Below are 20,889 nucleotides of genomic sequence, written 5' to 3' on the forward strand. Positions count from 1 at the left end.
TTGTTGAGCATGAAAATAAATCTTAACATGTGAGCGTCACATTAATGATATTCAACATACATCAACAATTTAGGTGTCCACTAATGATGGGACTTGGGAGGTTGGGTTTGAATAAGTGTTTGGAAGTTATGATGTCTATGTGAGTGATCCAAACCTCTGGGACCTGCACACCGGAGCCATTTCCTATTTCTGGTCCTAGGGAGTGTGAATATAAAAGACAGTAGATTCAAATGTGATGTAAACTTTTCTGAACCCCAGAAAAGATTAATTTCCATTTCATTTCAAATCGGGGAGCAAAGGCAAGGCCCTCTTATTTTATTGGAGCTGTTTCACTTACATATGGTCACCGGGTATTATAGCAATTTTTATTATTATTTTTGTATTTTAGTTACTACCTGTCGGTTAACATGTACCATCCAAATACTTTCACGGAGAGGAAGAATACCACACAAATACAAACTCATACGTGCTGGTGTAACAGGGCTGGGGGACACTGACGCAATATTATGTATAACTCTTCTTGCACCTTAGCTTAATATTTTGCTGAAACACAGGCCAGAGTTCTGTCTTTTCAGGACTTTTCAGGAAGCATTACAGAAAGTGAAACCTACATACTATTGTATGTGAAATCCTGATACATTGTTGTTAATAGTTCCCAGTCAATTTGAAAGAGAGATTACCATACACATTCTTAGAAAAACAAACATTTGATGCACACAGAAAAGATTGTAAATAGCATCAGACTTATAAATAGTATTTGGAATACTATGAACAATTTTTATATAAAAGCTATTAGACAGTAAATCTGCTGGTTTTTCTTATGCAAACTTCCCTACTTTGTTTCTGTTGAATACATTCAAATATAAGGTTTAAACACAACATTTTCTGTCCTTCAGCAAAACAGTCAAAACACATTCCCCTCTGATCTTCTCTCAGAGATGGTTTCTCAGTCTTTACAGTGTGGTCATAATATGCAGTATGGACTCTTCAGACCTCGAAAAGAATGGCAGCATCCAGGGACGCTTGAATGGGGGCGGGAGGGCAGAGGGCCATGGCTCTCCCACTTTTGTGAAAGAGCTACAAGGCACCAGCTTCTCTGCAGACATTTAGGTAAGGTGGGAAGGGATAGCTCAGTGGTTTGAGCATTGGCCTGCTAAACCCAAGGTTGTGAGTTCAATCTTGGAGGGGACCATTTAGGGATCTGGGGCAAAAATTGGGCATTGGTCCTGTTTTGAGCAGTGGGTTGGACTACATGACCTCCTGAGGTCCCTTCCAACCCTGATATTCTATGACTCTAAGTTTATGGAGGGGATGGTATGATGAGTTTGCCTACAGTAGCATGTAGCTGATCTGCGACTGTTAGCAGCAAATATCTCCAACAGCTGGTGATGGGACACTATATGGGAAGGGCTCTGAGTTATTACAGAGAATTCTTTCCAAGGTGTCTGTCTGGTGGGTCTTGTCCACATGCTCAGGGTCTAACTGATTGCTATATTTGCGGTTGTGAAGGAATTTTCCCCGGGGTCAGATTGGCAGGGATCCAGGGGAGGAGGAGTCGTCTTCCTCTGCAGCGTGTGGCACAGGTCACTTGTAGGTTTAAACTAGTGTAAATGGTGGATTCTCTGTAACTTGAAGTCCTTAAACTAGGCTTTCAGGACTCCAATTACTCAACCAGAGGTTATGGATCTATTACAAAGTGGGGGGTGCGGTTCTGTGGCCTGCAATGTGCTGGTCAGATTAGATGATCATGGTAGTCCCTTCTGGCCTTAAAGTCTGTGAGTCGATGAGTCACTAAGTGCTGTCCCATTCTAGCTCTTTAACTGAGGACAGAAGCCCAGTTTAACTCAGTTAGCTGATAGCTAAATGTGAATTTCAGAGGCTGTGTAGTCTCTTGTGGTAACAAATACTCCCCTTCCAGTTCTTTCTCTAGGTCCAGAAAACACATCACAGTGGACCAAACATTATCCTAATTCCTTAGTAAGTAAAGTTGGACTAGCACTCACCTGTATCCAAAGTGGCACAGGTAATGGGACCAACCTTGACAGCAGACATACCTCTTGGTCTTGCATCACTACAGAGTCCACAGATCTGTCTTTAACACCTATATTTAGAATCTTTCCTCCTCAGCCCCCTTGTGCTCTCGTTAACTCATCTTGCAGAGTATGACTAGAGTGTGATCTGCCAGATGGATTGTCCACTGAAAACTTTCTATAGAGCTTCAGAAACAGCTACTGAGTATGTTTAGTAAATGCCACAACCTATTTCTGGATGTTTCTGGGCCCTTCTGGCTGAGTTGCCCAGCCCTGTCCTCTGTATATGTGCAGACACCAGAGAAATACACATAGGGGCCATTCTTCCTAGCCCTAATGAAACCCATACACGACCCTTGCTATGAGCAACTCTGACATCTTTGCTTCTGTGGGACAATGGAATTTGTACCACAAGGGTAAAGCTTGTCTGGGCAGAATTTTCTCGGAAGCTGGCCCAAAACTGTGGAATGAACTCCCTCAGGAACTAAGGCTCTTCACAAACCTTACCATCTTCTGTTCCAACTGCAAGCCGCATTTCTTTAATTTGCCTTCTCTAACATAAACATAAAGCAACATGTAAAAATAAATTCCATAACAAAACACTCTACTACACACACTCCACCTGGAGCAAGCACAAGGGACCAACATGTGGCAGATGTGTAGTTATGTTGCTTAATACACTTCTGAAAGGCACTCTGGTGATAAGTGTGATAAAAGTATCTATATAGAACTGACTAGCTTCACAGGCTTGAAGTGCTTTGGGGTTTCAGGGTGCAGAAGTGATAGGGAAAGGCTGGAGGTGGGATTGCACTACTCTTCACAGTTTCATCCCTCATCTGAATTTCCAGAACATGTGCCATGGTGCATCACATATGGCCCATGCATCAGCCAAGACTGTGATATTTCCCACCTAACTTCAACACACCAGTGGTTTTTCACATGGGAGGACATGATTTTGCACCTTACAATCTGCCTTGTTTCATTTGTGATTGTTTTCATTCTTTCTTTCATTTTACTCCTGCCCCTAATTAGCAGTGTTAACTCATTCTTCTTTGAGATGTATTGACATCTGATAAATATGAATAATTTTTTAGTAATAAGGGGAGTTAGAGGCACAAATTAGGTAAAAATGTATCCGTTACTAAGCCATGAACTTAGCTTTGTACATTTTTTCTCTATTGCTGGACAAAGTGTAAGCAAAATCTATATTCACCACTGAAAAATTCTATGACCATTATCTGGTTATTTCATCAGTGATGATAAATCATAAAGTATTGTCACTTTCAGTGTCTTTTTCTTAATGATATTTTCAACTTATAGCAGAGTTGGCCTTATTTTCAGTGTTTGCCAGTCTTGTTTCTGGACAAATGGCACATATGTTCTTTACTGCTGTAGGCTATATAGTCTGCACAGTATTCCACTCTGTTTTACACTGAGTTCTACCTAATATAACTAAAACATAACTACATGCATTCAGACATCCCTATAAATAAATTTTGCAGCAGCTCAAGCATTGCAGTAATTGATGGCTATGTAAGCTATGTATTTTTGTACCAGATACTTTCTAACTCCATAAATATGATTTAATGGCAAGAGGCAAAATTTTAATCCTGGCTATGTGAAGATCCACTTTCATAAATAGGATGTCTGTGTACTATCAGAACAGCATAAGCTGCAGGTATACTACATGTTCTTCACTGATCTTTATTGCTAGATTTTGCTCTTAGGAGCAAAATTTTCAATCTCTTTACCTCTAGCTAGTCAGGCCCAATATGGCCAGTGTTTAATCCTATCTTTCCATTTATAAAGATCTGTATTTATCTTTGTATCTTTGCATAACTATAATTACAGTGTAAGGCAGGTATCTCATTCTAACTCTCTGCTAGGAAGCAATTTTTTTAGCCTTTTATTTTCCGTGCATAACACAGATCAATTTAGCTACCATAATTAAATAAATAATATTTTGCTAAAAACAGCAAGATCCAAAATCATTATCCCAGGAGTGCAAAATCCCTTTCCCACATTGCTGGGATCTGGGTTCAAGCAGTAACTTATTATTTTCTGAAGTATGGAATGCATTTATTCTTGGAACACATGTCCTTTTAATACCCTCTGGTTCATGAGCTGGTTGCAAAGCTACAAATTTGCTATAAAATTCCTTTTAAGATACTGTGCTGCTAGAAATTTGTAGAATAATAGAGGGTCTTTCATCTTTACTTTTGAAACATGTAATTTGCTTTAACAGGACCTGATCAGCCATTAGAATCCACTCTGTATTTTATGTGTTTAACAAAAAACATACTTGTACAAAGCAAAATAAGAATGCATGCAAGGCTCAAATGTATGTATTTATGTTTAATGTATAATAAGGTCTTGAATAGCACCTTTCATCCCAAAGGGCTTTACAGCTATGTGCAAACATCAGCATTGGAATGCAGACCCCTCTGGGAAGGACGGCTGCAACCAGCTTGGGTACAGCATGCTAGTAGCAGAATGCAGTATTTAGGGCAGGGGTGGGCAAACTTTTTGGCCCGAGGGCCACATCGGGGTTGCGAAACAGTATGAAGGGCCGGGTAGGGAAGGCTGTGCCTCTGCAAACAGCCTGGCCCCGCCTCCTATCCGCCCCCTCCCAATTCCCACCCCCTGACTGCCCCTGTCAGAACCCCCGACCCATCCAACCCCCCCGCCCCACTCCTTGTCTCCTGACCGCCCCCTCCCAGGACCCCCATCCCTAACTGCCCCCTCCCAGGACCCCACTCCCTATCCAACCCCCCCGTCCCCCCTCCCCAACTCTAGTTCAAACACAAATTATTCTGAGTAAGTTCTGTGACCTGTGTCACAGGTCAGACTAGATGATCACAGTGGTCCCTTCTGGACTTATAAACGATGAATATATTATATGGGCTGATGTTTTGTTTTCTGCATTTTTTCCATGGGACTTTTTTTCCTTTTGATATCGGTAATTTTCTAGAATGAAAACATTCAGTTCTAAAATTGATTTTTATTTTAGCTTGACACTAATTTTTTTTTGAAAAATACAAATTGGTATTGAAAAACTCCTTCCTGACCAATCAAAGCTGGCAATCCCAAAACAAAAATATGAAAAATGATAGAAGATGTCAAAACCAACAGACCAAATATTTTTTGTCAATAATTGTCATCACTTTTTTTTAAAAAGGATAAGTTTGGTAAAACAAATGTTTTATGGATTTTTTTTTAAAGGAAAAGGTACACAGGTTAAAAACAGAGATCCATCTATTCCTCATGAAGTGGGTTTCAGCCCACGAAAGCTTATGCCTAAATACATTTGTTAGTCTCTAGGTGCCACAAGTACTGCTTGGTTTTTTTTTGCATCTGTTCCCAGCAACTCTACAGCTGTATCAGGGACCACAACACAGCCAGGCACTATGTTCTTATAAGGGGATAATAAAATGATATGCACTCTTGTTGTTTGACATATATTTAAGTAAGGTTTAAGATGGCATTTGTGCAGTTAGTTTTAGAGTATACTTTACTATCTTTATCATGAGATATAATATGGGCCATATTTGTATTTGTGGTTATTTTAAAAAAAAACCCAACCATATAATTTAGCTGACCTAATGATCCCAGGACCTATAAAACATTCTATGATCCTTCTAACTGGATACACTGAAGCCTGGTGGAAAACAGATGTGAACAACTGCAGGCATCTGTGGAGCTGAAACCAAGATGCTAATGACTACATTATATTTGTCTAAGACTAGGGAAACTATATCAGTTGCTTCACCTCCTTTGAAAGAAAAAAAATATGATTCCTGAGTCAGAGACCTACCGGTTGATTAAAAGGATGAAATTGCATCTCAGCTGGTGATAGACTGAAATGTGATCATCTAGAGGTTTTTACAATCTAGAGCCAAAACTATTTTTCTTTACTCATGCAAATAATCCTCAATGTGACATATGTTCTCATTGACTTCAATTGGACTACCTGTATGAGTAAAGGATCAAGTTGAAACAGTCACATCTATTTCATCTTACACTTGCAAGCAATATCTACTTGCAACTTTAATTCTAGTTCAACAGCATGAGAATCATCCAGTAAATGGTTTTTAATCCCACGGGAATATTCAGAATAAAAAAATTCCACTGAATAAGAGACGATAGAGTCATGTGCAGTGATCAGCATAGGACGGTGGGGAGTTGTTCATGGTAGCTGAACTAGATTGCATGACAGGGGGATTGGTGGATGAGGGGAATATTGTAGATGCAGAGTGCTGAGAATTAAGATGTGGGTTTGATAGATTCATGAAATCTGTGAGATTTATTTTGGTTGTAAACTCTTTGAAGCATATTGAGATTAAGATGATCTGAGGCCCTAGGCACATTACACACGGAGGCTCTGTGCTCGGGGTATTAGTGCAAGGGCTATCCACACAAAAGCTGTCTTCTGGACTGAAGGAGATACCACTATTTCTCTTTGGGAAAGCTCTGGCCTCCCCCTCCTCAGACAAATGCTCCCAGTCTTCAGGCAAGCTGGGATCCATCCCAAAGGAGGGAGAACTCAGCTGACTGGAGGACATTCTGTGTGACAGCCCCTATAAATATCACCACACAAGAGCCATGATGAGATGCTGACAGTGAGGATCAAACTCAGAGTCCTCAGATAGAATGGCATCTGTGGGAACCCTCCCAAAGGGTTTCAGCAATAACAGCCCATGAAGTTGAATGGGGCAGATTCCACCTCAAGAGCTATTATTTCAGGCTGTCTGCAGACTCAGGCAGACATCATTGCAAAATGTCTCAGGTCATATCTTCAAGCTTTTCCGATTCTGAGGACTAGACACACAATTGATTTTTAGTGAAATCTGAGATCCTGACATCCTTATGAGACTCAAGACGTTGTGGTCCTAGTCATGGACCTATAGTGCCTATGCCTTAATCTTTCCCTGCCAAGTTCTGTAAAGTACATAGCATAGTATATAGTTAGTGTTATATACATTAATAATAATAATTAATAATAATGCCAATAGCCTACTAAAATTGACTTGAAGAATTAAGAATTTGACCCTAGAGCTTTAGCCTATAGAGCTACTATGCTGTTTTTCAATCATTTTAATAATAATAAAATTATAATTAATAAATAACACTGTATTTGTTTAGAAGGACATAGGCTCCCATTTTCCAGCTGCTTCTGTAGCTGACATTTGCTTATTGAGCCAAATCCATATCTCACAACAGACCAGAGGGAATGTGTCTGTTCTGATTCCTAAGAAACAAAGCAGGGCAAGGGCAGGCCAGGGCTATTTCGAGTGGCCTTTCAGGTCCAGTGTGGGTGGCTGAGAGGTTTGGACCAAAGTCCTTCCTTTACAAAGCCAACCCAATGATGTGAATTTTGAACAGAGCTCACGGAATTAAACCCAGCAGAGGAAGAGAATGATGCAGTTTGTCATGAAACTAACAACTCCTGCCTCACTCCAGGGGAGGAAATCACTTCTGAAAATGCAGAAGGCAAGAATCAAGAATCTGAAGGAAGAATCTAAGTACTGGAGGGCATTATATGTATCTGTGTCACCTAGTAAAAAGGTCATGACACTTCTTATTCAGAAAACATATTTAATTTTGGCCAACTGAAAAAAAAAAAAAAGAACAAAAAAGGCTGTCAGCTTGGGCCAACAAACAAACAAAACATGCTGGCAGATGGTTGGGTCTCTTTTTGCTTTTCACAAGTGGACTATAAAATCCTGCCGAGCTCTGCATGTGAACATGGTATGTGGAAATGTGAAACTTCTTTAACAGACAAAGCCAAAGATTTTTCAAACCTGGGTGGCTAAAGTTAGGCTAAATCCATATTTGGCATCTAAATATGTGACCTCATTTTCATGCTGAGTACCCATAGATCCCATTGAAATCAGCAAAGATTGAACCTGTTGTTCTATGATCAAGTGTTCTGTGTTAAGTCAGGAACAGCATCTACAAAACTATCTTTTTTTTTTTCTATTAATGGGCCCGTTTTTTTGGAAAACTGGCTTCCCCTAACCAGGGGCCGAAATGGTTTTCCCTTAACATTATATGATAAAGAGGGTCCTGTGTTTCTAAAAGAGAACCGAATGAAAAACATTGATATGTATTTTTACCATGTATTTTATTTTATAAAGGGATGGGGTGAAAAAGGGAGTCCGTTCTGGACAAGTTTTAGAGACTTTTCAAAAGCACACTTTGTACGTGTGGATGGTAACAGAAGGGAAGGGAGTTTGAAAGCATCTAGTTTTACATCAAAACCAACAACTCGTGTTACACAATGGAAATTGCATGCAGGAGCAGCGCTCAGCCTCGTAGTAACCCATCGCATCTCATAAACACATGAGATGGATAAAGTGCTGCTACTGGGGGTCTGCATGACCAAGTATTTGCTCACTTAAACCCCAGGGTAGTGAAGAATTTTTCATGGAGCTTATAGTGATTTATAATGGGAAACATAGGCTTTTTCATAGACATTGTTCTCACTGACAGTGTAAAGAAAGAGAGCACTAAATCTCTTCTCATCATAACTAATGATTGAGTCAGGGGCTTTTTTGGTGAATACAGAATGCCCTTCTACAAAAACAAAGTATCCTATTGTGATGTATTACATTTTTAAAAAAACCCAACTCTTAAGTATCCCATAAGGCTATTGCAATATCTTTAACTAGATCTTCCCTCCTTGCCATCATATTGAAATCAATGGGATGTGTCAGGCTGAGTAATGTCCTTTCAATAACTTTTTAGGAGCTTGCTCAGTGGTTTGGCAAAAAATAAAGACACAAGGAAAACTTTCTCAGGATCCTCTATGGCTGGAATGAAAGACTGGCCCACTAAGGAGGAAAAAAGCTTATGGTGATGCTGACAGGTGATGGAACAGGAGAGGATATTTCTGTTCAATCTGAGCTATCTTATTCTAGCTTCTCTGTTTCAAGTTAGCCTGTGAAATAAACCAGCTCATTAGCTAAGAAGAACTACAACTTGATGATGATTCACTCTGTTACAAAGATCTCATCAGTTAATATCTTACAATACAGTGGCAGAGCTGATTCTGCATGCAGGTCTGAGCACTGAGATGTGAACCCCTCCTACACTATTAGGCATTGAAAGACACACAGAACCATGCCATTGAAAAGATAACTTCCCTGGATTTATAGTTAAGACCTGTATTTGAACTATGACCTGGAGGTCATAATTATTTGGCCATTTTTAATATACATATACATTGGAAGGAGGCCTCTATTACCATTTTTTTATGGAAAGAACTTTCTTTAATATTGTACAGTGTTTGGAACAAAGTGGTGTGTCTTTTTCTGTACTCTTCCATCAGGGATGCTGACTTTCTGGGTGAAATTTTGTCCCTATTGAAGTCAATGGCAAAACTCTCACTGACATGAATAAGGTCAAGACTTCACCCACTTTGTATATTTTAGTTCAAATAGTGAGGGTACAGAATGAACATGGTTCTTCAGAGTGTGATATACTCTGTGATGCAAGGACATCTGCATGCTTCCTGCTATAGAACAGAACTTCATCCTCTTTTCATGTGTACACTCTGTAAGCTTTTGCAGGTATAAATAATTGATTCTTTTTAAAAACTCAAGAAAAAAAAGATGGTTTTGCCTTTTTTTTGTTTTCGAGAGAAAAATTCTGAATATATTAACAAAATATTGGTAAGAATGAGAATAAACCATGGAACTCTTCAGCATAACATGATAGTAAATTCCTCCTAACTTGCGTTTTCATAATTACTGCATTTGAATGCATTTTGAAAACTGGGAATGAACTTAAGATAGTTAACCTTCTCCCCTCTTTCCTCCTTTCCTCACTAGTTTTCAGATAGCCTTTTTGATGATTTCTAGGGCCAGATTCTATTTTCCAGCCTAAATCTATAGTAACTCCATAAAACCAGTGATCTGTGGTTATAAGCATTTTGGGGGCCAAATACATCTTGGTGTAAGCTATTTGAAGAAGTCACTCTGGATTTACTCAGCTCCAAAGCCTTCACTTCCTTCCCTTAAGTCAAAAGGCATCAGGACAGATTGAGCAACTGAGGCTCCCTCCATGCTGACTAATGAGGAGGCCCTCCTGTTGGTAACACCAAGACCTGTGTCTTGCCTTCAGATTCTCTCACTGTCTCTTTCTTTCAGTACCAGAAAGAAGAAGCTAGCTTGTGTTACTAGAAAAGACTACAGCTGTCACGACTTCTTGAAATGTACTGGAGATTCTACCTATTTCTTGCATAATGACAGGTTTCAGAGTAACAGCCGTGTTAGTCTGTATTCGCAAAAAGAAATTACCTATTACCAGCAGGACAGTGGGGTGGGAGGAGGTATTGTTTCATATTCTCTGTGTATATATAAAGTCTGCTGCAGTTTCCACGGTATGCATCTGATGAAGTGAGCTGTAGCTCACGAAAGCTCATGCTCAAATAAATTGGTTAGTCTCTAAGGTGCCACAAGTACTCCTTTTCTTTTTACCTATTTCTTGAGATCCCGACCATACTCAAACTGTCAAAAGGTTTGGAGAATTCATACAGGATTATTATTTATTTATTTATTACATATTTTGAATTGTTGTAGCATCTAGGAGCTCTAGCCATGGTCCAGGACAGCAAAAATATGGTCACTGCCCCCGAAGAGCTTAGGCCTATCAGGATCTAAATATCTTGAGGAGCTGGACCTTGCAATCTAGATTTTCACAGTCCTTCCTCTGCCTTACAGGGGAATATGAGGGAGGATATATGAAGTTCAAAGAATAAAAAGCAATAACTGGTTAAAACCTAAGCGCATGGTGTACTAGAGGGAAAAAGAAAAGGAGTACTTGTGGCACCTTAGAGACTAACCAATTTATTTGAGCATGAGCTTTCGTGAGCTACAGAAGTGAGCTGTAGCTCACGAAAGCTCATGCTCAAATAAATTGGTTAGTCTCTAAGGTGCCACAAGTACTCCTTTTCTTTTTGCGAATACAGACTAACACGGCTGTTACTCTGAAACCTGTCATTATAGAGGGAAAAAGTTTAATCAACAAGGCTCTGATACTGCAACTAGCTTTTTGTAGGCAGACTCTATCCCTGCACAGAACTCCATTGACATCAATGGAGTGTGGGTGCAGAATTCACTTGTGGCAGGATCAGGAACTAAATTACCTGTGGCAATTGGTAAATTTCAAAAGAAATCTGCAAACATTTTAATAAATAACCCAAATTGTATCTGTAGGGATTTACCAGGTACTATATCTGAAGGTGAGGGGAAGTGAAGGGCTGGTGGAAGAACTGGCTTATAATTTTTGTTAATATCAGGGGAAATCATTTTATTTGACCTGACATCGAAATAGCAAAGTAAATGATTAAATTATTTAAAATTCTAACTATAGTTAATTTTGACAATGGACTACTTCAGAATTAATTTTTGAAAAATATTCATTGAAATAAGTTTGCTCTTAAAAGGATCTGTATTAGATATCAAAACTTGCCTTAGCGTAACCCAAATACTAAAGCATGAAGATTACCACTTTGCAATAATACTTTGAATACTATATGTTCTGTATGAAACTCATCATGAGATTTTGATAAACTTTGAGCATTCCGCATTAAATTTCGTACATTCCGTTCTTGTTATTTCCTCGCACGTAACCATCTTTCTTTCATTTTCTATAGCCTACTTTTATCTTCCTGTTGTACTCTGTAGAGGTTCTTATACTGAGCTCATTGCTGTAGTATCAGAGTGCCCGCCTCTGCCTGTAGTGCATTAAACAATGTGACTACATGTCTGTCATGCAGTGTTTGCTCTCTCATGCTCTCCCCGGGGGAAGACGGGTATGCAGTGGGGTGTTGTGTTGTGGTAGGGCGTTAGGGTTTGTTCCTTTTTAAAGATACATATTGCTGTGTGTTTATTTAGAGAAGACAAGGTCAACGAAATGTGCCTTGCACTTGGAACAGAAGAGGTGGTGAGGTTAGTGATGGTTCCTGGGGGAGTTCATCCCACAGTCTGGGACCAGCCCTCAAGTAAGTTCTATCTCCTGCTTTACCCTTATTGAGGGGCGTTCCATTGTGCCAGTGGAGCCTATCTGTGTAACATGGTCTTCATCCTAGAGCTTTAGGTGGTCTTTTAGATATCCTGAGCACAATCCACAGCTATGGACTGGGATCTTGAATTTGATTTGCAATTCTGTGGGAAGCCAGTACAGGGAGTGGAAGACAGATCTGATGTGCTCACGGTGGCCGGTGCTGGTGAGGAGATGAACTGAAGCTTTCTATACTATTTGGCATTTCCTAAGCGCTGGAGGCTTCATGCCAATATTCTTTGAATATTATTTTGTTTATTTCAACTATAAAAGTCCTGCATATACTTAGTCAAAGCAATTTAGATTGCAAATGTATTCATGGGGAAAGTCTAGAATGGTTTATTAAAATTATTTAAGTTTACTTTGTTTACTTTGTTCAGCCTCTAGTGCTCCACCAATCCCAATGGGTGTTGCATTTTTAGACCTACCATGTCTAATTCATTCAGAGGCTCTCTCATTCGGGGTTAATCATAATAAGTGTTTAAAGTATCTTCCTCTTATGATACAGGATTTTGCAAAGTATGCTTCAGAGAGGCATTTAAAAATCTTATTCTAACTGCCAAACTCTGCCATCTGTCATATAATACAGAAGTTAGTGTATATTCTGTTTGAAGTCCAAGACACAATATACAAAATCACAATTGGCATATGGATGAGAGGAATCTAGGCATTCTTATTTATTTGTATCCCCAAAGTGGATCTTTTGAGCCTTAAGAATCCCTCAGATTTCCTTTTCTCTTCTTGTCTCATCAAGGTCCCAGCCAGGAGTGGGCAGAAGGAAATTCCATTAGAACCCAATATCGGTGCTTCTTGTATCAGCCAGAGAAGTCACTAAAAAGCAATTTATTTCTTCAGTGTGCAGCGGGAGGTGCTCATTCATCAAAGACCGGAGCATGCTGCTTCCATAACCTCTGTTATCCCAGGAATGAGGGGCTGAGGTTGTGACCCAAAGTCACAACCTCGTTGTATTTCCACTGCCAAACTAACCTTGGTCATTTCTTATTTATTCAAACATCAAAGACAAGACTATTGGGTATATTCAACTATGTTCATAGCTGGAATTTGTACTGCATTGATATGGTATGAAATGCCATACCTTTCTGCTGCATTCCCACAGCAGCAAGAAGACAGAACAGAAGAGAACTGCAACATCAGCTGCATTCTTTCCTCCCCGGTTCACCACCTTGAAAAGGTCTAATTTTCAAAAATGCTTTCTTTTTCTTTGTCTCGTCTTTATTGTTATTTTACTAAATATGTCTTTCAGATGTTTCCCATCTTGGGAATTTGCCCTCTACTTTGGTTTGCACTCCCTTTGGAAACACAATGGAGAATCAACCCCTTGGGAATATGTGAAGGATGCTTTCCTGAGCAGCAAAAGAATGTATGTATGGTTAGAGGGGCTACTGGGCCAAATTCATCCCTGAGGTAAATCCACTGACGTCAGTGGAGTTATAAAAGGGATGAATGTGTTCCACTAAGTCTACATAAGACTCTCACAAGCCAAGAGCACTTATTTTATTTAGTATATATTGCTTGGCTGCTTTTATTCCTCTTTCAAGTGATAGCATGTGTTATAAACTAAGAGTATTGGACATAGGACTGTGAGGGACCACCTGGGTCACTGAGTTCAGTCTTTTGCTATTTCAGGCAACCTATCATATAATCCCATTCATAAATTTACCAATACTAAACTATGTAAATAAAAAGGCATTGGCTTGTGTGAGGTGAATGCTGATAGTTATTCATTGTTGACTAAGGTTTTACTCCAAATTTACTCAAACTTTAATTGAATTCACTGGGAGTTTGGCTCCATAAGGACTGCCTAGAGGCCTCAGGATTTGGCCCTGTCTGTTTTTGACCAGACAAAGGCATTTTTATATTAAATATACAAACTGGAGAAATTCAAGACTTGCACAATTACTGACTATATGCGGCACTGAACTTGTGCACACGAATACAGTTGCACATTAATCTAATCAATACATTCATTCCTTATTAGAACATAATTACACATCCCAGGAGACTGCAACAGAAAAGTCCCATTAACCCCTCATGCCCTTTTCAGCTTTCCTCTGCCTTTCCATCTAACAGACCTCTGTGTCACTCCACTCATTAGTAGTTACTGTCTATGACATTGTTACATAAATAAGGATGTCAACCTGTCAGAATGGGTCACCCAATTCAAGGGTGATGATAAATATCTGTCCCTCTGAATTAGGCCAAAGACAGTAGAGTACAGGACAGTTACTGTTGATTATTGGATAGTTAATGTATAGAGGACAAAAGGTACTGAGGCCTGGTCACTTCTTGGATCATTAATATGGATTTAGGGCTATTGTTTAAAAAAATGGGTTAACAATAACATTCTTAACTTTTATTTTGGATATATATAGGGGACAGATTCATATTTTTAGAGGCATGTCTTTTAGATGAGATTAGCCGAGCCTTTCAAAATGTGCACTAAATAGCTTGAGGACGAGTTTAAAACATTTTTATCCCCGCCTCACTGTTTAGGAGGTTACAAATTAGCTCTCCTGATAGGCACACTGCATGCTGTTAACTAAGTAAAAATGACTACAGGAAACAGAACGTACAGTAGAACAGTATTCAGTTTGGGAACAGCTCGGGAGCTGCTGCTGAGGGGTATCACATGGTTTGTACTGTAAATGAGCTGTTATTGCCAAGATTCTTGTCTAAGCTATGCTCTATTTTCAAAACCCTTTTGCAATTTAAAAAAGAAAGAAGGGACTGAAAAAGTATCTGAAACCTTGACTCACCCATTTGGTGAAGAATGTGTTTTTACATCAGTGACAGATTATTCATTAAAAACAAAAGGAGGACTTGTGGCACCTTAGAGACTAACCAATTTATTTGAGCATAAGCTTTTGTGAGCTACAGCATCCGATGAAGTGAGCTGTAGCTCGCGAAAGCTTATGCTCAAATAAATTGGTTAGTCTCTAAGGTGCCACAAGTCCTCCTTTTCTTTTTGCGAATACCGAGTAACACGGCTGCTACTCTGAAACCAGATTATTCATTGTAGGCAGCACTTAAAACTATTGGGCGCTGAAGCAATACAAATATTTTACTGCCTTGATTTGGGTACCAGAGCATGTGAAATACTAAACCAGTCGCTCAAGCAGTCGTTTTGCTTTCCGATTACAAATGAACTAAGAGAAGAATTTGTTTTACAAAGGATCCAATGCTCAAAGTTACTGATGATGTTTTGCATCAGCCAGGATCATCCCCAAGGAAAATGTTCATATTCATATTAACATATAAACATATTAATATTTTCTGCTTATACAACAATCCAAACCTTCCAAGACTGAGCACTTTCAGCTCCCATTGACTTCAAGAGAGGTGCTCAGCACTCGGAGGATCAACCATAAGGTTATTGCCTGGAAAATTTCTATTTGAATAGTTAGCTTTGTATGTAGGGTTCAAGCCTGCAAGATACTAAACGCTGTCAATGTTAGTAAAGTGAAGTGAATGTTAAGTACAGGATGTCAATTACCACGTAGGTTCAAGTCCGCAGTCAGATTTTACTCCTTTCTTCCACAGCTTAGTGTACTGTTGTGGATTCCACGGCACTGTCATTCAGAACACTGAAGGATGTGGCCACAGGATTGTTTTAGAGCAAGGCTCTGCCAGCCAATAATATCAGTGCACATGCCAACTCAGTAGTGTAAGGTAGCCGTAATTCTCTCCATGTTTCCCTCCCTCTAATTTCCTCCACCCTCAGGGAGCAACTGTTGCAAGGAGTATCCCTTTTTTTCCTGGCACACTGACATATGGAAAGTTTCTGCTAGTTATTGTAGTCAGAATTCTCAATCTCATTCGTGGAGCCAGGAATCTAACAACAGTCTTTTGAGCATTTCGGGATCAACAAGTCAACTCTCTAGCTTGTTAAGTCACCATGCCAGTCTTGAAAAGCTGATTTAAGTAGAGCTTTGTGAGTTCTGGCTGACTGCAGTTCATTCACATCTTTATCCAGATTCAGCTAAGCAGACCTAGTGAAAATGCAGGCTGATCAAAACCAGGGATACCTGCAATTCCTAGATTTCATCTGGCTGGGAAACACTCAAAGGGATCTTTGCCAGCCTAATGGGAAAAAGTAAGTACATGCATCTGCCAACAGCATGGTTAAGTTTAGGCACAGACCCAGTCCTGCTGGACTTGGATCATTATTGGCACATAGGAAGTCTGAGCAGATGCAGTTGGCACTCCTCCTGTTTTTGTTTGCACAAATTTATTGTTCATATAAAAAGAAAAAAAAGGAATATTTAGAATACTGTTCCATAACAGAACCATAAACAATATTGCTGGTACGTAAGAAGTATTAGATAAAGAATTTATCTTTATTTTATATTACAAACTGTGTAGTGCAGTGTTCCCTGTGCTCTTAAAATAGCTGCTGCTGTCCTTTTTCCAAGGGGTGACTGCACTCAAACACGTAAAGTGTTTTGAAACCCTTTGGGATGAAAGGTGATATATTCATATACTATAGTGTGTCTTTACATATCTATAATAACTGAAAAGGATCAATCAGCACTTTATAAATATTAATCACCTAAGCCTCACAGTGCCCTCATGAGGTAGGTTATATCATAGCATGTGTATTTCTGATGGCTGCCATTTTGGCCAACAGAAGGATTTCCAGAGCTAAACACATAAGTCTGTACCACTTGAGTTAAGAGCCAAGGTCTGTAGACGTAAAGTATAACTGACCCATTTCCTCTGTGGAGCAGGCGTAGATCACAATGTATAATGCATCCTGACCAGTGGGTTACATATTGTTATAACTGTTATTAACAAAAGTGTTTAAAAACTTATTTGTTCTAAAAACCTATTTTTCCTGTTAGAACTGTAGTGAAGCATACAATGTTAATAAAAATCAGTCAGAGCACACAGTGTGTGTGTGTGTGTGTGTATCTCCTCTGCAATATGCTTCATTCCATCCTGAAAAATAGCCACAAACAGGGAGAGTCCTTAGTTACTTGAAAGGTGCAGTACAAAGAACACAAAGTATTTATATAAACAAAGTCATTATATCCTTTATATAGCTACATGCATGACACCCAAAGTTTGAATAATTTCAGATCCAGGATTTAATCTGATTCTTTTCTCTACTTTAAATATTCATTGAAGATAGGTTTCAGAGTAACAGCCGTGTTAGTCTGTATTCGCAAAAAGAAAAGGAGTACTTGTGGCACCTTAGAGACTAACCAATTTATTTGAGCATGAGCTTTCGTGAGCTATAGCTCACGAAAGCTCATGCTCAAATAAATTGGTTAGTCTCTAAGGTGCCACAAGTACTCCTTTTCTTTTGTCATTGAAGATAATGGTTTATGTCAAGGACAAAGGACAAAGTCATGTAAGCACATCTTATATCCTGGTTATCAAATGAAATTGAAGAGAATAGTAAAACTGCCTCCTAATATTTCTGTTCTCTAAAGGCACCAGCCTGTTGGCCAATATTCATGTTTATCAAACTATTCTATATACTGTCTTCACTATATGGCACAAAGGGTTTTGACATTCTAGGAGAAATAGTCGAGGTTTATTAATGAGAATAATATTGTGAGATACACTGTTTACTTGTATTTGGTTATCTCCTGCTTAAATTTTACTTATACTAACACAGCTGTCTTAATGTGGTGCTATACCAACTGCCAGATACTAACAAGTTTTGGAGGAACTTAGCTGAGGTGTAAGTTAAAAAATGGAAATACACGTTTTTCTTTTCTAATGTTAATTTTTAAATTCTTATGCATACAAACAACGTTTATAAAAATAATTCCTAAAACCCCCTAAAATAGGTTTCATCATAATGTCTAAAATATGCATGAGGCCAATGAATATGGAATTATTTTGAAGCAAGGGGTCAAGCATATTTCTGCCAAGGAACTCTAGAATAAGTTGTCACAAATTCACAGAAACAGGGCTTGCTAAAGCAGTAAATGTTGATAGCTGCTATAACCGCTGTACTAAAAGTGAACTGTGTCCAAGAATAATTAATATTTCCTAATGCATTTCAAAAGACCATGTGAGCACATATGAGTTTGCTGCTTAATTTTGAAAGGAATATGCATTTCTATGCACTTTACTTACTAAAGTGCAGTGTTTATGTGTATTAATTACCCATCTAAAGTTAATATTTCACTCATGACAGGTGCCAGATGGACAGCTCTGGAGATTAAAATTCTCAGTTTGTTCATGGATCAGGGACCTCATGATCAATGGCCGGTCACTTTGCAATACTTACCTTTATTAGAGGCTCATCTGAAGCCCATTGACTCCAATGGGAACCTTTCCATTAATGTTCCTCTCCCATCACTAGGGGTGAGAAAGTCATTCAGTCTTTCATTCAAGCCTGTTCACAATCTTTCCATTTGTGTTGGTGGCCTTTGTGCTGCAAAAACATGAGTACTTGCAACTGGACTAAGAACACTAGTTCATTTCAGATAGGCCACTCAAAGGCTGTATGTTTATTAAAACCGTACACTGTGAAATATATCTTTGACTAAGAAGTGGAATGACCATTACATAGTGTGTTTATGATTTATGACCATCAGGCCATAGGATGTTTGCAGTTGGTCTTGAGCAGGGTTTCTCAAACTGGGGGTTGGGATCCCTCTGGGGGTTGCAAGGTTATTACATGGGAGGTCACAAGCTATCAACCTCCACCCCAAACCCTGCTTTGCCTCCAACATTTGTAATGGTGTTAAGTATATTTAAAAGTGTTTTTAATTCATAAGGGGGGGTCACACTCAGAGGCTTGCTGTGTGAAAGGGATCACCAGTAAAAAAGTTTGAGAGCCACTGGACTTGAGGGATCAGGAGTAGTCAAGCTAGTGCTGTCCATCTTTCTTGCTTTCTTTCCCCCGTGAAACGTAATATAACTTGGGCTATAAAATCAGTGTTAACAAATGACAGAGTTGCTCAAGTGTCCAAAACCTCATTCTACCTGTAGGTGATACAAAAAGCAAAACAATAACAACATAGGGTAAAATTTTCTAAAAACTTCTATGTGACTTTGAAGCCTAAGTCAGAAATGATGTAAGCACTAACTTTCAATGTGACACGTTCCTAAGTGCCTGTGGCACTTTTGAAAATGGGACCTAGGTGTTTTTGAAAATTTTGCCTGTAGCTTCTAGGGACTGGATGGCTCAAGGAGGTAGCAGTGGGTGATTAAACATATTTATCTAAATAGCTGGTTCAAATCCAGTTCAGTTTTGCAGTGACTAAATGTTGTTACCCACTTTAGCTGTCCAGTGATATAAGTGAAATTAGTTTGGTTTCTGAATCAAGTATATAGGCGTCCTGCACAGCTACCACTAATTAGGTGCTGTGGTCTGTCTTGGCAGAGACCCAAAGAATTAATGGCCATCAAAGCTAAACTGCCCTTTCAGCCAGGTAAGTGGTGTCTCGAGTCTATTCAGTGCTGAGGTACAGGAGCAGGGCACTGTATGCAAAAACCTCTCTCATCTATTACTTGTGCCATACATGTTCTGAGGATAGAAAGTAGTAGCTTTTGTGAGCACTAAATCCAGTCAAAATTTAAATAAAACTCCCATACTACAGCTGGGTGACTATTAAAAAAATATTCCAAAGCCTATTCAGTTGTGTTGTACCTGTCCTGTGTTCAGGTCCTGTGATAATTTAAGTAATCAAGTGTTACATGGTCAAGGAGAGTGAATTTTAAGCTTCCATGCATGCACATTTGCACTGGAAATGATAGAATGAGGTTCTCAAAACCCTTCTATGATACCCTGGAAAAAAGTCAAGTAAGGATCTCTTTGCAACTAGGATCACACAAGTACATATAATTGGTGTGTGACAAGAGATAATTAAATCTGAGCTCTTCATCCAGCTAATAGATCTTACACTAGTCTAATTTTTTCTGCAAATAATGCCTTGGGCAAGGCTTTTCTTTAAAAAAAAAAGTGTTACATTGGAACAAAAAACAAATTTGACGAAATTGTGTTCCGCCTGTTAAATGGCTCTAAGAACACAAGGCTAAATTCACTGAGTAAATTATCCACTAAAAATGAATTAGTCAATCAGCTCTATTCTAAACCAAGCCACACACATTAATATATATTAGCAATGCAAATCATCAGATGTCATTAAAGTCTGCCAAAATGAGTTTTCTAAACTGCATCGTGCATGTTCATTCATTTGTGTCCTAAAAAACCTGATTTGGGATATGCCCTCAGGTAATTGGACATGTAAGTGACATGAAATTCATGCAATTGAACAAGCAAACACATATGTACCTATGGAATTCCTACACCCATTGTACATAAACAGGTGGTCATTTGTTAACACAAATGTGGGTATAGTGTATAGCACAAACTCGGCTGATACAAGAGCCCTACAAGATTTATCCCAAAGTGTCAGCAACACATTCAATCATTTTTTTCCAACAAAAGGTTGGTAACACTGATCCATGAGTCCATCCATTAACATCCCCCTTTCATTTTAAGTAGTCTATCAGTTATTTTTCGGATTACTTCACACACACACACACACGCACACACACACTAAAGTGCTCTGAGATATTTGGATAATGAGAGTATGATTCATTCTTTATTATCATATTAATTAATTCCTTATTATTATGGTTTATTGTTTGTATTACATTAGTATGAATAACATACCAGGGACAAAATTTATTTGAACAATAATTATTAAGGTTTGCTTTCAGGCCCAATCCTGCAAATTGCTAAACACCTCAAATAAAGTGTTGACATTAGATTATCCTGAATTTACACCCAAAACTCATTTCAAGG

This window comes from Eretmochelys imbricata, chromosome 6 (assembly GCF_965152235.1).
Source record: "Eretmochelys imbricata isolate rEreImb1 chromosome 6, rEreImb1.hap1, whole genome shotgun sequence".
Classification (NCBI taxonomy): domain Eukaryota; kingdom Metazoa; phylum Chordata; order Testudines; family Cheloniidae; genus Eretmochelys; species Eretmochelys imbricata.